The sequence below is a fragment of the Monodon monoceros genome, unplaced genomic scaffold, assembly GCF_005190385.1.
Source record: "Monodon monoceros isolate NGI ecotype Baffin Bay Population unplaced genomic scaffold, NGI_Narwhal_1 Super_Scaffold_16, whole genome shotgun sequence".
Taxonomy (NCBI): domain Eukaryota; kingdom Metazoa; phylum Chordata; class Mammalia; order Artiodactyla; family Monodontidae; genus Monodon; species Monodon monoceros.
In genome coordinates this window covers 40,144,709-40,152,714 of record NW_021703772.1, presented here as the reverse complement: position 1 = coordinate 40,152,714, position 8,006 = coordinate 40,144,709, and the positions used below count along the sequence as shown (strand labels likewise).

The 8,006-nt window shown below is 33.5% G+C and overlaps 1 pseudogene; it reads left to right on the top strand.

Annotated features, from left to right (window-relative positions):
• Positions 1-4,327: 4,327 nt before the first annotated feature.
• Positions 4,328-5,409, top strand: LOC114896559 (annotated as a pseudogene).
• The last annotated feature ends 2,597 nt before the right edge of the window (positions 5,410-8,006 follow it).

Below are 8,006 nucleotides of genomic sequence, written 5' to 3'. Positions count from 1 at the left end.
AGGATCTTGAAACAGAGTTTCAAATAAATGCTGTAGATAATATAAGGTAATCTGCCATGTCATTATGAACTGAAATAATAGCATGGAAGCATCAGCAATATGTGGGATTAAAGAGTGATAAAATCTTATCCTTGTTTTACCTATCTGGGAGAAATCTTCCCCATCTCTTTTTCTGGCCCACAGTTACTCCTCTCCTCTCTTTGGTTCTCAGGATCCTTAACATAATAACTTCAGTTATTGAAGGATTAAAAGAAGGAAGGAAGAGGGAAGAAACAAGAAAGAGAGAAAGGGAGGAAGGGCTGAAGGGCTGAGAAAGAACTTCATGCAAATTTAGCTTTTGTGCTAGCCTCTATAGACCTTCTACAAAACAGAGCAGCGCTGACATTAACTACCTGCTGAAATAAGAAGAGAGAAAAGTGCAGGAGACCAAGCAAATAAATATCTCAATAAAGACTTATTCTACAAGGAAAAACAAAAGATGCTTCTTTATTGTACTTATTCCCCTCCTTGGTTTCCAATACCTTCTTAGAGTGAAGAAATTTTCCTAGAAATATTGATGATGGTAACATTTGTGTTATTCTTAGTAATCTCTTCATGGAAATAATGAAAAAGTCATAGGAACATCAACAATGAATTAATGTAAATGCAAATCACCATAAACTAGGCAGGCATGCAAGTGGAAGATCTTCCAACATTTTCCTCTTAATGTTATGGAGGAAACAGCAATTGCAAACACACCTCTAGTGTCTAGTCTAAATTTTAACATGATTAAGAGATTTCATGCATTGTGACTCAAAGAGAAGGCAATCAGGAAGATAATTTTGCATGCTGTATATAAATGAATACCACCACATTAATACTAGTAAAGATACAAACTGCAATTACTTTTTCTTTTTCCAACTCTCAGGCATTTAGCATTTCTATCTTAATAAAATAGACAAACAATTTCTGAAGAAAACAGTGACACAATGCTTCTGAAAATTCTCCTTTAGTATAAAAAACTTGTCCTCATTTATACTCTTAAAAGGTAAAATTTACATGATCATTTGAGAAGAAAATGTTAAGAATCTATTTGGAGTTGGTAAAATGATATGCAAACAAAGAAATATATTAGTACCATTGTGGTGAGGTCCATAATGGAGAACAGGGAGCAATTCAATAACACATAAGGATCTCAAGTGTGAATGTCCTAAAATCAATGCAGAAAATAGATAAATGCTTGGAATAAAGATTAAAGGATATAAAATCAAACCCTGATAGATTTAGTCAAATAATAAGTGAAAGCAAGCACAATAACTTGCTTCAATGGTGAAAAATTACAGAATATATTCTTCAGCAAAAATAGACACTAATGGCAATAACAGTTTATTTTATTTCTTTTTTTAAACATCTTTATGGAGTATAACTGCTTTACAATGGTGTATTAGTTTCTGCTTTATAACAAAGTGAATCACCTATACATATACATGTATCTCCACATCCCCTCCCTCTTGTGCCTCCCTCCCACCCTCCTTATCCCACCCCTCTAGGTGGTCACAAAGCATTGAGCTGATCTCCCTGTGCTATGCAGCTGCTTCCCACTAGCTATCTATTTTACGTTAGCTAGTGTATATATGTCCATGCCACTCTCTCACTTTGTCACAGCTTACCCTTCCCCCTCCCCGTGTTTTTACATGCCTATGCATTTGTGTTTTTCTCAGCCACTTAAGACAGAGGAATAAGTAATTGTATTTTGTGGCATAATGGACATAAAATGATAAGGTTTAGTGTGGTAGAATTGACTTTAGAAAAGTAAAAATGAAAATGCATTGTTTGTTGAAGGAAAAAATGATTAAATTCATTTACGAGATAAAGAGAACATGTCATAACTATTTTATACCTCCTAGAAAACTTTTGAAAAAGACTTTAATTTCACTCTTGAAATAGCTGAACAAGATAAAAGTGGGAAGGGATGACCTTGCATCTTCTTAAATAACTATGACATATGAAAAGACTTTTTGGATTGTTTGGCTCATTCCAGTTACAAAGAACAAAAATATGTGGCAGCTTTCTAAGCCAATTGTGGGTTATTATGAGGACAAACAAAAATGTAAGGAAGAATAGCAAAGTATTCTGGAAGAGGATCAGCCTGAATTCCCAGTGGATAGTTTTTCAAGACACATAACAAGTGATCTTATTGTCGTCTCTTCACAAAAGCAACAGCAACAGGCATATTTTGTTCTTTATTCAAACTTTGTTATGATGGCAACTCAGATATCTTTTCCTTTATTGATTTCTTCTGTTGTCATTACTAATAAACTCTAAGTAAGGTTTTTCTGCAAATTTCACAAGAGAATATATCTGATTGGTTGAAAATTCTTCATCCAGTATACAGTGATCTGTTTCTTAATCTGTGCACATCATTGTCCTCTGGCTAAGCCATAGATGACCTCCTTTTGATGGGTCATTGACTCAAACCTAAACAACTATAGTCAGGATAGTGAGTTCAATTTATGGCTTAGGAATGAAGACAGCTTGAAGAAGCTTTTCTTAAAAGGAGGTAGTATCAAAAGACATTAAGGAACTCAGTTTCTGCTGTATGACAAAAATGCGGACTGAGACAACCATAGGTATGAAAACTCGGGTAACTAATGTATTATGAGTCTAAATTTCCTCATCTGTTAAATGCGGATTCATCAAAATATTTTCTGAATCTCTACTGTGTACTAGGTACTCTTCTGGGCACTCAAAAAATAATTTTGTTCTCCAGTGAAAAATAGAGCCCTCATGGAACTTATATTCTGGTGTGGGAAATTATGGATGAAATAAATAAACAACACAGGAGGTTCAAAAGTGATTAAGTGCTATGGGGAAAAATGACATATACATAGAGAGAGAACAGGATAAGTAGGATTAGGGGTGCTTAGTGGGGGTGTTGCAAAGATTAATAGGATGATCATTTCAGTGAGAACGTGTACAGTTGAGCAAAGACTTTTGAAGGAAGTGAGGTATTGTGATTTTTTAAAATATTGATTATTTCAAAAGTTAATGATGATTTTGGAAAGATGCTTCTACTGCACTGGTATTCTAAACATCAAACAATCTAGATTACTACTTATTCTCTGAATACCCTTAGAGGATACAGCCTCCATTCATTCACACATTCTTTTCTCTCTACTATGAGTAATTCCTACCCAGCAATGGTAAAGTATCAAAAATATTATTTTCTTGACTAGGTCCACATCAAGTGCTATCTGCTTTCATGAAGTCTTTCCTGACACCCAATGTACACATCCCTTTTTAAATTATTGACCCAACTGTCTAATCATTACTTCCACCTACAACATTGATGAAATTCTTGCTATGTGCCTAGTGAGTGTTACTTCTCAGAGTCACAAACATGAGTAAAAAGAATACTTAAGCTCAAGTAGTCTAAAGTCTAATTACTATCTCCTTTGACGCTGTTTTACAGTATTTCCAATATTTCATTTCACACTTCCATTATTTGTGTTATTCATATTCAGTTGTTAGATCATGGGCTTTCATGAGACCAACCTGAACTTGCGTCCTGGTTCCCAACTTTTTCTTTAGTTCAAGTGCAAAGTTTTTATTATTGTTTTTAATTTTAAAAGTAAAATCCATAACTTCCTTAATCTACTAAGAAAGCATTACAGTAATATATAAACTTTAAAATGATATATAAAAAAGAGAAGGTTATGTATTTTCTCATTTGTGAATATTGATGTAAAAAACCTTAAAAATACTAGTAAATCAGTTCAAATTACAATAATAATTAATTAATTCCTAGGGCATATTACCCCAAGAACGTGTGGATTACTGAGTTTTAAGGTATCATCTAATGTACTGCATTACACTAATGAATTAAAGAAACAAAAACAACTTGTAATTTTATTGGTAGATGAAGGAAAATACTTGATAAACAAACGGCTAACATATATTAATGGGGAAGAAGAGGAGAAGGGCGCAGGGGTGGAAGCTGTTGATGAAGCTACCACAGCAAAAGTTCCCCCCTCCCCCCTTCCCCTCCTCTTAAGGCCCCTAGAAAGGTTGAAGCTGCCACCGCCTGCAGTCGGTGACCTCGGCACCCACCAGCAGATAGAGGGAGGAATCAACAGCTTGGAAATTCGGCCAAATGATCTGGCAGGATGGGCATTTGCCTGACGTATTTTGTAGAAGAACTGGATGGCATATGTGACTGAGGTGGTATTGAGGGTCTCTGAAGCCTATGAAAGGTAGAAACTCAACCATGATTTCTTTTTCAACTCTACAGCATTCCCTTCCTTGAAGTCTTCATTTTTACATTAGTCTCAGGCAGTTATACTTAAGCATGAACATTGACGATAAACTGGAAGGATTATTTAAATGTGGCAGCATAGTTGAAATGCAGTCTTCCAGGGCAATGGTTGTAATGGGTGGAGTGTCTGGCCAGTCTACCGTGTCTGGAGAGCTGCAGGAGTCAGTGCTTCAAGATTGGAGTGTGCCTCACCAGGAGATGCTTGCTGCAGATGAAGTGTTAACAAGAAAGTGAAATGAGACAACAGGATATGATATCACATGATGAGCTCATGGTCCATGAGGAGACAGTGAAAGATGATGAAGAGCAGATCGAAACACATGAAAGACTTCCTCAGGGTCTACAGTATGCACTTAATGTCCCTATAAGTGTAAAGCAGGAAATTACTTTTACTGATGTATCTGAGCAACTGATGAGAGACAAAAAACAGAGAGCCAGGACTTACAGAAAAAGAAGAAATGGAAACAATGTTCTCCTGCAAAAATCCTTACAATAAATGAAGATGGATCACTTGGTTGGAAACCCCCTAAATCTCATGTTTGTGAGCACTGCAATGCTGCCTTTAGAATCAACTATCACTTACAGAGATATGTCTTCATTCATACAGGTGAAAAATCATTTCAATGTGATGAATGTGGGATGAGATTCATTCAAAAATATTATATGGAAAGGCATGAGAGAACTCATAGTGGAGAAAAACCTTACCAGTGTGAATACTGTTTACAGGTGATGAGACAAACCATGCTTCTGCCACATCAACACAGGACTTTTTGGATCAAGTGACTTCTCAGAAGAAAGCTGAGGCTCAGCCTGTCCACCAAGCTTACCAAATGAGCTCTTTTCCGTGCTCCATATCATGGATCCAGAGCTGGAATGCTCCTCAGTTTAGCACTGCCAATGGACAGGTGAACCTTCGGGGACCAGGGACAAGTGCTGAACTTCCAGAATATTCCTTGGTAAATGTAAATGATAATAGAGCTTGGATGACATCCTCACCTGATGCCACAACTGGCCAGACTTTTGGCTTAAAAAAATGTGTAAATAATACTGGCACTTTAGAACAGATTAATCAAGAGTGGGGTTACTCTGTAAAATGGAGTGCTGTATGGATTTAAGAGCAATGTGTTAAAACAAGGTAAGCTGATATGAATAGCAAGATAATCCAATAACTGCATTTTGTTTGGTTAGTCAGCATTCTTTGAACTGCCTTACATGTTGTCACCTTTATAGAAGCAATGCATTATTTGTTTTAGATCAGAAACTTGTTATTCCACCTACACCAAACTTAAAAGGAAAAACAAAAGACTTTCGCACAATTGTTTCCTAACTGGTAACACTGTACATTCTTAGGAGATTAGTAATTGTGTGAAATTTACTCATACTGTTGCTAAGTTTTTCAGCATAGTCATGGCACGTCAGCAGGGAATCTGAATATACTTTATAGACAGAGTGAACTTAAAAGTTAAAATGTCAAGAGATTATGGCTTCAATAAATTAGTGTGTCTTATGGGGGAAAAAAGGAAACCACCTTTTAAAAAGAATGATATGCCATAGACCCTTGATTTTCATTTTGCATTATATTGACATGTTTTTTTTGAGAAAAAAGTAATAAAAATCTGATAGTCTAAGAAAAAATACATATATTGAGTATTTACTGTGAAGCAGGTAATGTTCTAACTTTACATTTATCGATTCAATTAATCTCACCACAATCTGGTGTAATAAATACAATTGCTATTCCATCTGCAGAAGAGGAAATTGAGGCACAAGAAATTTAGATAACTTGCCCAAAGTCTCATACACATAAATAGCTGAGTATGGTGTGAACTTAGAGACTTTAGTTCTAGCCAAGAAAAAAAAACTTCTTTAACATGATAAAATGTATCTACCAGAAATCCACAGGATTCATTTTAACGTACTGGAAGAACTTCCTTTGAAGTCAGGAATGAGGAAGGATATATGCAATAATCATTATTTTTTAACATTGTGTTAAGGATTGTAGCCAATGGATTAAAGGAAAAAAATATACATATATTTTGGGAAAAAAGAAACACATTGATTATTTAAAGACAGTATGTTATGTAATTAGAAAATCTTTATGAATCAACTGATAATTTCTAGAATAAGCACACAGAAATAAAATTATTATACAATAATAGTAACCTTACCAAAAGGTCAAAAATATTTACTAAAAATAACTACAAAATTTAACAGTAATGTAAAAATGTCCATAAAATGATTTTGTATGTCATTTGTATATGAATATACTGAATATTGTGAATATACTGACTGATATAAAATTACTTGATAAATTCAAGATAGTGCAACTTTGGGCAGAAATTAACTAATTATAACCAGAAATATAAATGTACAAAAATAGCTAAATTTTTTTTAATAAGAAAAAAATGGGAAGTGGCTATCCATACCTATTATGCATATACAGACATATATATGTCTGAATGTATGTACACACACACACACACAAAGCTATGGATATAAGGATTATATAGTTATGGTACAAAAATAAATACATCTGTGGAACACAGAATTCTGAAAAGGACTTCATTTTGGGGTATCTGAAAGATGACAGGTATCTTTTTTAAAAGTCATTTAAATATAGTAAGAATGGAGACGACTTTTAAGTATAACAGAAAAACCAAAAAGTCAAAATAGAACAAAATGATGGATTTGTGTATGGCAGAGACATCTGTATTGCAAAATATACTGTGATCAAAGTTAATTGACAAATGATACACTATAAAGATACTAATAATCTCTTTTATAAAGAATAGTTCACTACTCAACATATAAAGAAAAAAGTGTTTTTTCACACATGCATCTTAACTAAATAAGAAAATGACCATTTCAAAAAAAAGTAGGCAAAGATTATGAACAATATACAAAGAAAAAATGAAAACATGTGAAAGAATGTTACTATCATTAATAATTAAATAAAATCAAATTAATATAACAACAAAAACATTAACCTATAAAACTACAATGGTTAGACAGAGCAATCAATACCATGAAAACCTGACAAAAATATTGGTGAGAAAGTAATCTAGCCCAATTGCTTTGTAAGTTAATTTTGCACTATCTATAAATATTTAAGTATGCTGCCTTTTGTTTCAACAATTCCAATGCTAGAGATTTATCTTATGTAAAAGGTAAGCAACCATCATGTTCATTACAGTATTATTTATAATAGTTCCCCTACCCTAGAAAAGTTGTAAAAAATATGTAAAGATATTTAAAAATTATTGTTTAATTAATGGAATACTCTCCAATGCAATTATGTAGTTTCACATGTTAGCACAGAATGCACTTTTAAGTCTTAAATAGCAATTCACATAACAGTCTGTATAGATTGATACTATTTTTGCCAACACAAAGTCTGATTTTCTGCTTATGTGTATACGTACACATGTTTGTATGTATTTAATGTTTGTTCATTAAAGTATACATACCAAATATTTATTGTGGTTAGTGCTGGGGAGTGGGATTTGTGGCAATGATGGATAAATACTTTTATTTACCTTTATAACATTTTCCACTGTGAATTATTTTATTTACAATTAGCATGAATCATTTTTTAATGAACAATTCCAATCTGCAAAAATATAAATAAAAAATAAAAAACAGTACAAATGATAAGCTGTTTGAATTTATCATTGAAAAAATCTATGTAAATTATCCTGATTATCCTCTCATT